We start from the raw sequence: 15,555 nt of genomic DNA on the forward strand, positions 1-15,555 counted from the left end.
CCAAACTTTGTTTCTTTGACTGGTCCTTTTTAGCTTTTTGACTCTAATCTTAGTACCAGGGCATATATCTTTCACTGGCTCTGATTCTAGGGACAACGCATGTTTCTTTGATACTAGTTTCAGAGTCAGGCCAGATTTCTTTTGTCCTGGGTTCAGGGATAAAGATGTTTCTTTCATAGGATCAGGTCTCTAATACAGGGTGTGTTTCTTTCACTGGCTTTGGGTTCAGAGGCAGGGTGCTCAATGATTGGTTAGTTCCCTGCTTCTTGTCACTTTTACCCTACAAAAGAGTTTCAAGAAACATATTCGTCTATTTCTTTATAAACATATTATTAGGCAATAAACTATATGCATGCATAACAGGAACTAATATTAATGCCTAACTGAATGTATATTTATTCAGATATTGCATATATGTGTTCAAAATGTTAGAAACAGATATTTTAAAATTCTTTCCAAACAAATGTTGAAACAGGTAACTAGAAAGATAAAATAATGTCACTAATCTAGCTAATCACACTGCTTGTAATTTCTTCCCCTGATGTTGCCCTAAGTAGGTCTTTATTTATATCTCCAATTAAAAAAGAAATTGAAATGTATTTAATAAAATTTTCAGTGTCAAGAAAGACAACATGAAAGGCCAAGAAGGTATACCAGAGTAAGAATATCAGATAGCTACTATACCTAACTACAAGAGCCATTTGTTGGTGCTAATGAAGGAAAAGGAAACAGCTTTATAGAATATCTACAGGAAACATGTGAAGTTTCAGTATAGGCATAAGAGCCCCGGGGACATGATATTGTGTCAGACAGGGAGAAAGGTAATATATAGCTATGGTGGAGAAGATACTGAGTTCTGGTATGGCTTCTGTTTGCTCTTGAGGCCATTTTCTTCCTTCTTTTCCTTTCTTTTTTCCTTAATTCCCTTCTTCCTTCCTTCCCCCTTCCTTTCTTTTTTCTTTAATTGAAAATAGATTTTTTCATACACTATATTCTTATTATATTTTTCTCTCTCCCAACTCTTCCCAGTTCTTACTCTCTGCCCCCCATCCAGATACACACCATTTCTGTCTGTTATTAGAAAATAAACAGTCAACTAAAGAATAATACTAAAAGAAGATAAGATAAAATATAAAGTCAAGGAAATCTAAACAAGACAAATTGAACAAATAAATATTTTTTAAAATCCAAAAAAAAACCAAGAAACACATATAGATACACATGCAGAGACACACAGGTAATACATTAAACTATAAAACTGGAAAGTCTTAATACATATTCAAAGACTTTATGGAAAATAAATACCCTACAAAAATTATGAGCCAAAAATTCCAAAGATGTTATTGAGTTCATTTTGCATTGGCCACCACACGTTGGGCATGGAGTCTTTTTTAAAAAGTGGTTTATAGTCTCAGTGAGAATCTCTTGGAGGAAACTAAGGTTTCATTTGCAAGTATTATCAGCTGGGGATAGTTTATGGGTTTAGGGATGGAGACTTGTCCACTTCTCTCTGCTCTGGGATGCTATCTGGTGAAGACCTGTTCAAGCATGTGCATGTTGCCACAGTCCCTGTGAGTTCAGAGGTGCTACCGTCATGCTATGTTTAGAAGGTCTTCTTCTTTGCTGTCCTCCATCTTTTCTGACTCTTTACGTTGCATCCTGTGCAGAGTTCCCTGAGCCCTGAAGAAAGGACTTGAAGGGGGTCATTCCATTTAGGGCTGAGTCGTCCAAGGTTTCTATTATTCTCTCAGTAATTTGTCTTGATTCTGAAATTGAATGTTGTTATAATATTAATTTATACACAAAGGAAATAAAATATTATTTATTTTAATTTCAAATAATCTAGAAAACTCTTACAAAATGCATTGTGCATCAAAATCATGTAATTGGAGATATGGTCATGGTTAATTTTAAAATACATAGAGTGGAAACAGAAAGGGCCTGAATTGTTCAGTGGTTCACAAGGAAGCTGCTCCAATGCATAGTAACTTAGCAATTTATTAATGCCCACAAATAGTCATGTCAGTAGGGACAGTCCATGTTTCTTTCACTTTTCATTTTCATTTCATGTTTCCTGCTTTGGAATTCATCCAACAAACTGGGTGGGTACAGTTATGTATAACTGCAGAATCAAAGACTTCTGTGTCTTTCTCCATGGCTCACTGATTTTCAGAAACAATAGGCAGATGCCGGCTGGCATTTCTCACACAAGATGTCTGTAAAAAAAAAGGAGTAACAGTTTTCTTCTTACCATTTCTGCCGTATTTATGAAAATCCAAGTCTCAGACTATAGAAATAGAACCCACCTCTCCCTGGAAAGAGCAGACATGGTATATTGTACATTTTTTCAGACCTAGCTATATTTGCAATAGTTATGCTTTCTGCAGAGCATTAGTGCAAAACATTCATAAATTTGCATATCTCAAACATAATTTTCATGAAAAAGTACTCCTCCTTTCTCCCTCCTTCCGCATACTGTCCCTTGTGAGATGCCTTCAACGGAAAAATAAACCCTGCTCCGCTGCTCTCTTTCATTTTGAATTTCTCTGGAGCACTTTCCAGACCAACTTTTATTTGGAAGCTGAACTAATTTATGAATACATTTCACATGGTAAGTTAATGTCACTGCATCGTCTTCTAAGAGTTTAACATTAGAGGTGTTTTCACAGAAGACCTAACTCACTGCAGTGCTGTGTTATTTGCTAGGTGATGCTTTAATTAGTGGTTCAGAATAGTAGTTTTTAATGTTAGCAAATGAACGTTCTAGTTTCCCTCTAAAACATTTTATAATAGAAATTCAGCAATTAGAAATGTAAATGTGATGGTCAGTTAACATAAAATCACAGGTCACTTTTCATTTTTATCATTTAAACCAAAAATGTAATAGAAGGGTTCAGGTACACTTAATAAAAGAAATGAAATGTGATGACTGCCCCTGGGGGTCATGGAGCACACCTGTGAGGCTAGTGCTACTATTACAAGCTCAGAAGACCTGACCGTATACCAAAACTCTGTCCCAAATCGACAAGTGGCTGGCTGCAAATGTGGTCCAGTGATACAGTTCCTACCTGCCATGTGCAATGCCTTGAGATGCTTTCCTCGCACTACACAGAGAAGGAAGGAAGATAGGGATGAATGAAGGTGATAAAGCGCAGTTGCTGTTATAGATCATATACATTATGTATACTACTTTGTATGTCAAGGTATTTCTTAATTCCTGTTTCCTATTGGGGTCCCCAAACTCCTTTAGTAGCCACAGAATTCACCGTTTGAATTCACAATGCATCTTAAACAGTCTTCGTGAAAGAATGAACCAGGTTTCTTTCTCTCCTTCACTCTGATATTTCTCCCACTTAAAAGTTTCCATGTTCTGAAATCACTCAAAAATGAACATTTTGTGTTAATGTTCATATGCATCGCTTTATTACCTTCATATAATTAAAAAAAACTTGCATCTAATATGAAAGCTTAAATTTTGAGTCAATAATTAGCCAGAAAATCCCATTACAAATCACTGCTTTTGATATACTTTAATCAAATGTGTTCCGTATAAAATTATTCATTTCCTAAAAATGTTGCTGTAAATGAAATCTAAATGGAATCACCAAATAACAGAGAGAGAGAAAATCACAGCTGGGTATCTCCCAACACCAAATGAAATCTCCAGTGTCATGAATGGGTTACAACTAATTGAGTTTTTGTCCATGTATGTCTTTCTTAGGGTTCTTGTTATCTAGCTTCTCTGGGATTATGGACTCTAGCCTAGTTATTCTTTGCTTTATGTTTAATATCCACTTGTGAGTGGGGACATGCCTTGTTTTTCTCTCTGGGTCTGAGTTGCCTCACTACTCAAGACAGTATTTTCTAGTTCCATCCATTTGCATGCAAAATTCAAGATGCCATTGTTTTTCTTAACCCTGAGTAGCACTCTAATGTGTAAATGTGCCACATTTTCTTTAGCCATTCTTTGGTTGAGGAGCATCAAGGTTGTATCCAGATTCTGACTCTTACAAATAATGTAGCTATGAACATAGTTGAACAAATGATTAAGCATTTGTTTGGGTATATGCCCAAGAGTGGTATTGCTGGGTCTTGAGGTAGATTGATTTTCAATTTTCTGAGAAAGTGCCATATTGATTTCCAAAGTGACTGTAAAAGTTTGCACTCCCACCAGCAATGAAAGAATGTACCCCTTACTCTACATCCTCTCCAGCATAAGCTGTCATCAGTATTTTTGATCTTTGACATGACAGGGGTAAAATGTTATCTCAGAGTTCTTTGATTTGCATTTCCCTGATAGCTAAGAATGTTGAACAATTCCTTAATTGTCTTTCATCCATTTAAGCTTCCTCTGTTGAGAATTCTCTGTTTAGATTTGTATCCCATTTTTAATTGGCTTATTTGGTACTTTGATGTCTAGTTTCTTGAGTTCTTTGTATATTTTGGAGATCAGCCCTCTCAGGTGTGGGGTTGGTAAAGATCTTTTCCCATTCTATAGGCAGCCATTTTGTGAATTCTCCCAAGTAAACTGGGAATGTGGGGGAATGGGGGAGTGTGGATGGAGAGTGAGGGAGAACATGAGGGAACTGCATGGTCCAGTTGGGGGAAGAACAGATGAGGAGAACAAGAAAAGAGATATTTTGATAAAGAGAGTTATTATGGGGTTAGTGAGACATCTGACACTAGGGAAATTCCCAGGAATTCACAAGGATAACCCAGCTAAGATTTAAGCAATATTGGAGAGGGTTCCTGAATTGGCCATTCATGTAATCAGATTGATGACTACCTTAATTGTCATCATAAACTTTAATCCTGTAACTGAAGGAAGCAGATGCAGAGATCCACAGCTAAGCACTGGGAAGAGCTGTCTGAGTCCAGTCGAAGGGAGGGAGGGGCAATAATATAAGAGGTCATGATGGAGAACCTTATAGACACAGCTGACCCCAGTGAATGGGAGCTCACTGACTCCAGACTGACAACTGGGGAATCTGCTTAGGACCAAACTAGGCCCTCTGAATGTGGGTGATAGGTGTGTGGCTTAGCCACTTTGTAGGGCCACTGGCAGTGAGAACAGGATTTATGCCTAATACATGAACTGGCTTTTTGGAACCCATTCCCTATGGAGGGATACTTTGCTCAGACTAGATACAAGGGGGAGGAGCTTGATCCTGCCTCAGTTTGATGTGCCATGATTTGTTGATTCCCATGAGAGGCCTTTCCTCATCTGAATGGGGATGGAGGAGGAGTGAATCGGGGGAGGCAGGGAGAGGGAGCAGAAAGGGAGAAGGAAGGGGGAACTGTGTTGGTATGTAAGATAAATAAAAAATTATGAATAAAAACTACTAAGAAGAAAAAGAATTAATTTTCTATAATGGAGTCTCTCTTTTTATAAAAACCACACTTAAGGGCAGGCCCCATGTCAAAGAATAGATGGTCCACACCAAAGAAACTCAATAGTTCTTTCTTTGTTTGCTTGCTTGCTTCATAATACTTTGTCTGGGCTTTGTTTTTTCTCCCACAGATCTTTTGCTTATATATTACAGTTTCCAGTTTTCTATGTTTATGGATATCTGTGTGTGCAAATAATGTGTATGTTTCTGAGTCTATACGTGTTTCTTATGCTTTCTTTTTGGTACTTTTTATTTCTGTTCCATTGCTTGTTTTGTCCTATTCGGATTTGTTTGCCTGTCTTTTATTTAATTTTTTTCTTTCTTTGTTTTCCTCTTTTGGTAAGGTGCCCGTTTTCTACTTAGAGAGAGCAAAAAAGGGTGTTTATTTGGGGGTATGTGGAAATAGGGAAGATGTTGAGGAAGTTGGAGAAGGGGAAAATGTGATCAGAAGAAACTATGAAAATGTATTTTCAATAAATCAATGCAGCTGTAAATATATAATTGTAGATGTAAGTCACAAAACAACCCCACACCTGTTTTGAATTATGATTAATAAAAGGGTTATTTATTTAAGGGGAAACTTACAGATCACTGTCCTAGACAACAGCCCTCTGTGTGACCAGGAACAGAGTCTAGTAGCTGAAAGCAAAGCAGGAAACAAGAGAGAGAGAGAGAGAGAGAGAGAGAGAGAGAGAGAGAGAGAGCAGAACTACCACTGCTTTATAAAGCAAAAGAGACCACACCCAAGTGGGCTAGTGTCTTAAAGGCTATCGGCTGAAGGAGTAGAGGAAGCTCCCACAGCTTATAATAACTCTTGGTCCTAATGTATACCTATGGTGATGAAGACAGGAGGTCAACACAGCAACAAGGAAGCAGCATTTTCCCATGTCACTCACTCTGAAAACCTAGAGCTCATAGTGACTGGGTGACTCAGCATGATTATGTATAGCATGTCTCTGTTCAGTTATACATATATTAATTGATTAATTAATTTTAGTTATTACCATTTATCTGCCTATATATACATAATTATCTCCCTATATATCTACATATATTAATTAATTAATTTTAGTTATCACCATTTAATCTCTGTATGTGTAAACTGCCCCTGAATGATGATATCTATTCTTTAATTTCTTATAGAATGTTATATAAAACATATTTTTTCATAGTAGTCAAGGTTATTTAAAGAAAGAATTAATGTATTAATCTGACACGGCAATTTGCCAAACAGCTTGTATCCTGGAAATGAATAATTTAATAATTGATCTTCTGATACTAACCTGGAAATCATAGACTACTGTCCAAACACAGGACTTTGGTTAGCTACACAATGTAAACACAATTTCTGGATTGAATATTAATAATGAGCTACCAATTTCTCTCTGAAATTTTGAGAAGATAAAAATCATATGTTAAAAAGAATAAGGAACTAATGCTGTATAAATATGAAGCAAATAAATTTTTAGTGAAGAAAAAGGCAAAGAGAGAGAAAATATTCTTGGCATAGAAACTATATTCTTTAAACAAATGACTGGGAAATCATAACACATCCATACTGAATAAATTTTATCTATATAGTATAATGCAAGAACACTTTAAGTCATAGAAATTGATAATTCCAGAAGAACATACCACTTCTGCATTTGTGACCTGGAATTACTTAGATATTTTTTAGTCATTTCTTAGATAACATAGTAAAATCGTATTATTGAGTAAAAGATAAGCTAGCTTTAATCTATGTTAAGAAAATTTGCTTCTTGAAAAGCAAATCTTCCTTAAGGTTATCAACTAAGCTACCAGCAAGATATAATAATGTTTATATATACATATATGTAATAAATAAGCCCATGAAAATATGTCCAACATATTAGCCATTACTTAATTAAATATATAGCAATAATCTATTATACTCTTACCAGGATGCCTAAAATTAAATCAATGAATACACAATAAACAACGTACCATAGGATATATTGCTGGTAGAAATTTATGTGAGAATAAATGCTTTACATGATAAGTTTGTCACATTATCTAGGAATCTCATTCTTCAATATGAAGTTGAAAGCTCATGTTTGTGGAAGATGAGCATATTGGATTTTAAATATTAAAAACAAATAGAAGCCAAGTATGGTGGTATATATCATTAGTAGCTGTCCTAAGGAAGCTGAGGCAAGATTATAAAATTGAGTTCAAAGTCTGGTAATTACAGAAATTAATTACCAAAGACTGGTAATTACATAATGAGTATAAGTAGCTTGACGTTCATAGGGAGGCCCTTTCTCAAAACCATTATCACAAGGATTAAGGAAAAACTAGAAACAACTCAAATTTACACATTAAAACAATCCACAACAGTTGCCAACCAGTGTTAGAATATGGAAAAACTTGAATGAATTTTAAATTCAATGTTAAAGGAAAACATCATTCAAAAAGTTATATACTATATTTTTGTGTTCCTAAAGATGCTGAGAAAGGTAGTGACACATGTCTTTAATCCCAGCACTTGGGAAGCAGTGGCAGACAGATCTCTGTGAGATTGTGGCCAGCTTGGTCTACAAGAGCTAGTTCCAGGACAGACAGGCTCCAAAGCTACGGAGAAACCCTATCTCGAAACACACACAAAAAAAAAAAAAAAAAAGAAAGAGAAAGAAAGAAGGAAAGAAAGGAAGGAAGGAAGGAAGGAAGGAAGGAAGGAAGGAAGGAAGGAAGGAAGGAAGGAAGGAAGGAAAAGATAACAGTGTCTGCCACAGTCTGAGTGGCTGAGTGGAAAGAAGAAGGTTGACTTCTAAAACAGCATGCAAAGAATGGAAGGCAGGGAACATGAGGAATGACAGATTGGTTCAAGGAAAAGTTGGCATTTATTCCATTTTATGCAGCATTCTATCATACCTTGGAGTTCTACAGAATTTAAATAGCTTAAGAAATGTGCAGTACTGGAAAGCATTTCTCATTTCCCCTCTGCAACAAAAGAAGATATTCTCTGATGTGACTTTCAGGAACTACTTGTTGAACAATTGTTCTCTAAATGTGTTTGTTTTCTCTACTCATTCTCATATCAAAGAAAAATGGCTTGTAACTGCTGAGAAGGAGAACTTTATGTCTCTGGGTTAATCTTGTAAGTTTATGCTGAGCATCAGCTAATGTTTTCCTTGTCATTCCATTCACTGTTTCCCAGGTGCCTCTGTCTGTTTTGACTTTAGGGTTCACATAGTTGAGAGAACAACAGTTTTATGTGTGATCCTTGATAAATGTCAGAGAAGCGTTATGTGTTGGGTTGTACAATTTAACTGCCATTAGAAGAAAAGGTTTGAATAAAACAAAAATTTAGGAAAACTGACACATGAGAAGTCACTTTTCAGCCTGAGTACTCTTATTTAATCTATCCAGTTATTCACTCACAACTTCACTTTCAAAATAATTTACAGTGGTTTGTAAGAATCACTAGAGTGCATTCAAAATTAATTGATGATTGGAACTAGAAGATAGCTCAGACTGTGAGGTTTTTGACTCACAAGCATGAGTGCCGAATTTCAATCACGAGAACCCCATGTTAAAAACACAGACATGGTGGCACATATTCATAACCCCAGCACTGGGGAGGTGAAACAGGTAGATCACTGGTTCTCAGCTCTCAGTCAGTCTAGAAAAATGAGCAAATCACAATCAAGTAAGAAATCCAGTCTCAAAATATGAGATGGATTGCCCTGGGCTATCCCAACTAAAATTGACCTATGGACTCCACCTGTGCATACACACTTACATTTATACACATAAACACACACAAAGAAGTATTACATAATATAGAGAGGCAAAGTAATTAAGTGGGAACGTGAAAAGATTAAGTAGAAATTAGAATTGGTGAAAAAAAGAATCCATTATGATCACAGGTTTAGTATATATTTGAATCTGTCAGTATAGAATATAGTATCATGGATAATGAAGTACACACTCTGTAGTCCCTGGAAATGGAATGTTCACTTGTCTTGCTTATGAAACTGTTCCTACAGATTTGCTTGGATATTTGTCATCTTGGGATCAGGAGAGCGAATGTCAGCAGTTCATGAACTCAAAGTACAGTGATAAGTAACTAGGAATAATAACCTCTACGAGTCAGTAAGTGCTGACCACAAAAATGCATTCGTGTTAGTTATTACTAAACTTTACCTCACTAAGCAAGATAAAACAGTTATGTCAACAAGAATGATTCCCCATCTTTATGAGACAGGTGTGATAAACCAGAAATGCAAAAATAAGCCTGCCTTGCATCTAATAGAACAGTCATTTGGGAGGAAAAAAAATCAGCAGTTGACTCTTACATCTGATCAAGAAAGTAGTGGAAACACAAGAAAGAAATGTTGCTGTGGCCAGCTCTTCATACAACTTGACAGAAGTCAACAGCTCCAAGATTTCTCTTTTCCACTAGGAAAGGAGACAAATTTACAGTGAATCTACAGGTGAGATGTCACATTCATCATCTCGTTTCCAGCAACAAACACATCTAAAAGCACCTCTGGGATCATTGCAATAAATGGTTGATGGATCCAGAAACAAAGTATTTTTTTTTTGTGTTTAGGTGGATGTGGAATTCTTTCTCTTATAGCATATATCTTTCAACTAAATAAATCTGAGAAATGTTGACATACTTGTTTCCTGATTCCTTGTCTCTAACTCAATATTTCTCAAAGTTTGCAGAGTCCAGTTAGGCCCTCCAACTTTTTCATTGGGTTTATATGCACTAATGGTACAAAAAGAGTGATACCTAATCAGTCATCACCTAAATATGACACAGGGTACATTTGTTTCTTGATCAGGTCATTAATCTAATAATAATGGTTTACTTAATTGAGTAAATGCACAGTGTATTAGTCTGGGTTCTATAGAGGAACAGAATTTAAATTTATTGAATGAACATATCTATATCTATCTACATATTATCTATATCTATCTGTACAGATATGTATATATACACATACACATACACACACAGAGAGAGAGAGAGACAGAGACATAGACAGAGACAGAGAGAGACAGAGGCTTACAGGCTGTAATTCAGCTAGTCTAACAACAGAAGGTCCAAGACTCCAGTAGTTAATCAGTCCATGGGGCTGGATGTCTCAGTTACTCTCCAGTATACACTTGAATCCTGAAGGAATAGGCATTAAAGTAAACAAAGGAATGGACTTGTTAGATAAATGACAGCAAAGAGGCAAGGAGAGAGCAATGTGTTACAGTCTACAAAACTGAAGAATTTGGATATCTGAAGAGTACTTTGACATCAGAAACAGAGATGAAGAATTTAGAATTTTCCCTGCTGGGTTTCTATCTTGATTTGGCCCAATATTTTTCCCTAAACTCCCTTTCCTCCCTTTTGGAAGTGTAATGTATATTCCGTGCCATTGTATGCTGGAAATATGTGTTCTGCTTTTTGATTTCGGTTTTACAGGGAGATTCAGTTAAATGATTGCCATGAGGCTCAGAAGGGTGTTGACTGAGGTTTCTGTCCCGCCTGGTGCTGAAGCTGTTCAGTCCCAAAGAAATACACAGAGGTTACACTAATCAGAAACTGGTTAGCCTATTAGCTCCAGCTTATTAACTAATTCTTACATCTTAAATTAACCCATTATTCTTGTCTATGTTAGCCAAGTGTCCTGGGACCTTTTATCAGTGAAGTGTTCTCATCTCATATAGTTCAGACTTAGCTATTTAAAATAGCATTTTTGTTCAATCTAAATAGTAATTTAGAAAGAACTAATCTAAGTAAAGTTCTGAGTTTTCCACATGATAGGTTATAAACTATTTCACTTTTTAATTAATCTCTGCATGATTTTGTTGCTTTCATGATCTGATAAACATACATACACATATATGTGAGAATATATATGTATATATATACATACATACATACATATATATATGTATGTATCACTGTTTGGGATTATGGTGCTATTCCAAAATTTTTATTTTCTACTTCAGCATCCAACATTCCACTCCTGATACACAAAAATACAATTTTTATCTTATTTTTGCACCTGACCCATTACTATACAGTGTTGTCCATCATTACTTTTTAATTTTTCAAGCAGTTTCTACATATAGAATGTCATGTACAAGTAGAGTTTGGGTTTCTTTTATAATAATTTTTGTATTTTCACTGAGTTTCTACAAATAGTATTAATTTCTGTGGAAAATATCAAAAAACAGTGAGATCTCATACTATCTTTTTTATTAAAGTCTGTTCTTGCTTAGCTTAACTAAGGTATCATTTGTTATTTTTCAGGAGACATTCTTTATCAGATTAAAGATATTTTTTTCTTTCCCTTTTTTAAGTTGAGGTTGTTTGTTTGCTTGTTTGATGAATGATTGTTTTAACTTTGCCTAATGTGTTTTCTGAGTCTACTGAGATCATTTTCTATTAAACTGATATACTCTGTTGATTATTTCAAGTGTGAAAACAACTACACGTTCATGAGATAAAACCTACCTGTTAAGATGTATTATTCTTCCACATTTTAAGATTAAATGTGCAAATGTTTTGTTTAGAATGCTGCTGTCTCTAACTGAAAGTGAACTGTTTTTACAATTTGCTTTTCTTATAAATATAAATCTTTAAAGAAAAGCAAGATTAAGCTGACTGCAACAGGAAATGGAAATTATTCTTTTTCTCCATTCTTGACTAACGTTTCTGTCCCGCCTGGTCTTGCAGTCATTCAGTCCCAAAGAAGTACACAGAGGTCTACATTAATCATAAACTGGTTATCCTAATAGCTCAAGCTTCTTATTAACTAAGTCTTACATCTTAACTTAGCCCACTTTCTTGTCTATGTTAGCCAAGTGGCCTGGTACCTTTTATCAGTGAAGCGTTCTCATCTTGCTTCCTCTTTGTCTGGGTGATGACTACAGACGGAGTCTTTCCTCTTCCCAGGATTCTCATGTTTGTGCCACCCCACCTCTATTTCCTGCCTGGTCACCCTGCCTATACTTCCTGCCTTACTACTGGTCAATCAGCATTTAACTGAAACAATACAATATAAGTAACAGGGTACAAGTCCACTGTTCCACAGCAGGCTCCGCCCCTTTTTTTCAAAACAAGAACTCTGAATCTAATCTCTTTTGTTTAGTTTTTTTCCCCCAGACCATCATCCATAACAACTTGTAACCAACACTGTAAAACAGAGAAGAATAGCCATAATCAATTTTTTTTTTGTAATGAGGGCATAGTTTTCTAGGCTACTTCCTGATGATTAGGGGCTCTAATCATCTTATGGGGACTTAAAGAAAATTGACAATTATGGTCAAGTCCTGACTAGTATATTCTGTGAGGCTTGATCATCTTAGCCAGAAGTCTTGAAACTGTTCCAGATGTATAACTCAGAGGAAACTCCATCAGAGGTCTTCTGAAATGTTGAATCATCTGGGTTATCTGCTCCTATTGGAGAACCTTCAGGAGGTCTTCTTTGATCAAACCTGATTTTTCTTATTCCAGAATGAATCCACAGCCTCTCATTTCTTGTGGAAACAAAAGGAAAACCTCTTCTCCAAAGTAACATATCTTTTGACTTAAATTTTTAAGTCAAGGCATTTAAAAAATATAGATGTTGGATTAATTCAACAGCATTTATAATCAAATAAATGTCTTTTAGTTGTTGTTACTCCTTCCTCAGCATTCAAACAATTCAAAGACAACACAATAACATACAGTATCCAGATTCTCTGTATTTTCCATCTTTACGTGGCTTTATTTAAAGTCTTATGTTTTTATATTTAATTTTTGAATTTTTTTAGAGACAGGGTTTTTCTGTGTATCTTTGGTTATGCTGGAACTCACTCTGCAGACCAGGGTGTACTAGAACTCACAGAGATCTGCCTGCCTCTTCTTCCCAAGTGCTAGAATTAAAGTTGAGTGCCACTACACCCAACTTCTATTTCTCTCTCTTTCTTAAAGAACTTTATCTTTTTTCTTTTCTCCCACAAGCCTACATATATTTTTAAACACACTGCAAAACATTTAGAGGCTTTTTTGTCTGAATCTATCTTTACTGTATATCTCTCTTTGTTTGACCACATGTGTCTTTAATTCATTAAGCAATATGGATAGGATTAAAGCTGTTGCTTTGGCAGCTGGATCCACCCCATTCTGTAGCTTTCTGAGAGTCTAGCTTCATGGTGAAGGAACTGGCAGGAGCCATGTTTATTGCCACAACTCTATGAAGTCCCTGCCACCACCAAGAAGCATGTAGTCAGCTATACATAAACATCATTTAAATGTTTTGTGGTGGGAGCCTCTTAAAAGGGCTGCAAGGTTCTTGCAGCTAAAGCTGAACCAAAAAGCATCTCTTAAATGAGATATGCTTGCCTCTAGCAAACAGAGCCAACCTGAGAAAATGATGCTTCCAAGAATCCATCCTTAATTCTGTTCTTTTTGTGTCTAGAATTCCTTCCCAAACTCTCTCAGGTTTTAAGTGAATTTAGTTGTCCATGTTGGCACCATTTGTTGTTTAGCACAGTTTCTTGGTAGCAACATTTTTTTTTTCTAGATGGGTTTACAGTGAGCAAAGGTACCCTGACTCCTTTAAGAGAGGTACAGTAAAAACTGTGCAGCTTCTTTAAAAATTGCCAGCTTCCTGATATGCCAGCACAAATAGCCCTGACTCCTTTGGAAAGTCTGGCTATAGAGCATTTGAATGGGTTTTGTAAGCAGAGTGCTACAACTTTTTTAATGGAAACATAAACTTACTGTGTGCCTGAAAATGGGGCTGTAAGCAAGGCTTGTGCTAAACAAATCTCTGCCCCATCATATTTGTTGGACTGGGTGGAGCCAAAGGTAAAGCAGCCTTAGTCTTAATAATGATGCTTAGCTGCTTAACACTTTAAGATGTGCTCCTGGACAGAAAGGAACTTCAGATACACAACAGGACATATTCAGACAAAGAAAACCTCTAAACAGAACTCAGTGTGTTTTTAAAATGTACATAGGTTTGAGATGGAGAAGAAAAAGAGTATAGAGAGTTATGAAAAGAAGTATTTTTTTAAAAAAATAAAACAAAGTAAAACATAGTACAGACAGTCATAGATGAAAAGAAGTAAAAAAACATAAGCCCAAAAGGATGGAAAATACATAGAGAGTCTGGATTATGTATATTATTGTGTTTTCTTTAATTTTTTTGACTGTAGAGAGACATTTGCTTCTGGGGACTGCTAAACTAAACTAACACACACGTTTTAAAGGTTTCTTGACTTCAAAACTTGATTCCAAGGATATGTTGTTTTGGAAAAGAGAATCTTCTTTTGTTTCCACAGAAGATGAGAGCCTATAGATTTCTTCCAGACTATTGTGGTTTAATGGACCAAATCCCCCTGAAATATGGCCATAAATACCCCCCCCCAAAATACTTCATCCAAAAAAAAGAAGCAGTTTGGAGATAACTATGCCCAAATTCCCAAATATTGTTCATAAATGTTTGCTTACATTTAAAGAGGAATATGCTATGGAGATTTGCATTGCTATGGATCTTGGTTTATTGATACAAATTTAAGATAAATTTTGTTATACTGGGTATATGTATTTCTGATCTTGATTAAGGTATTATGTTTGTTCAGCTCATTAAAAATGTATAATTAACAAATATAGGTTAATAGGTAGTCATCTAATAGGTAATAATAGTCAATCTTGTAGTCATGTTAATTAGGCTTTCTAGATGTACAGAGATACATTTTAGATGGATAGGGATTCTTCAAATCTTTCAAAGACCTTCAGAATATGGCATTCAAGATGTTCAAAAACTTATGACTTGGTGTGGAAGAATTGTCTGTATTCTGTCAATCATATTTTAAATAAATGCTGATTGGTCAGGCAGGAAGTATAGGTGGAAAAACCAAACAGGAAGTAGAGGCAGGGCAATGAGAACAGGAGTATTCTGGAAGGCAGGAAGCTCCCTTCACAGTTCTGCCCAGATCACTGAAGAAGCAACATGTGAGTTGCCCCTCTGAGAAAGGTACTGAGCTGTGTGGCTAACATAGATAAATATAATGGGCTAACATAAATTATAAGAGCTAATAAGTAGCCTGAGCTAATGTGCCAATCAGTTTATAATCTTATGGAGCCCTCTGTGTGATTTTCTTTGGGGCTTACCAACTTGTTAGGGGACCAGGCGGGACAGAAACC

Source organism: Myodes glareolus, chromosome 1 (genome assembly GCF_982192425.1).
Source record: "Myodes glareolus chromosome 1, mMyoGla1.1, whole genome shotgun sequence".
In the NCBI taxonomy this organism is placed as follows: Eukaryota; Metazoa; Chordata; class Mammalia; order Rodentia; family Cricetidae; genus Myodes; species Myodes glareolus.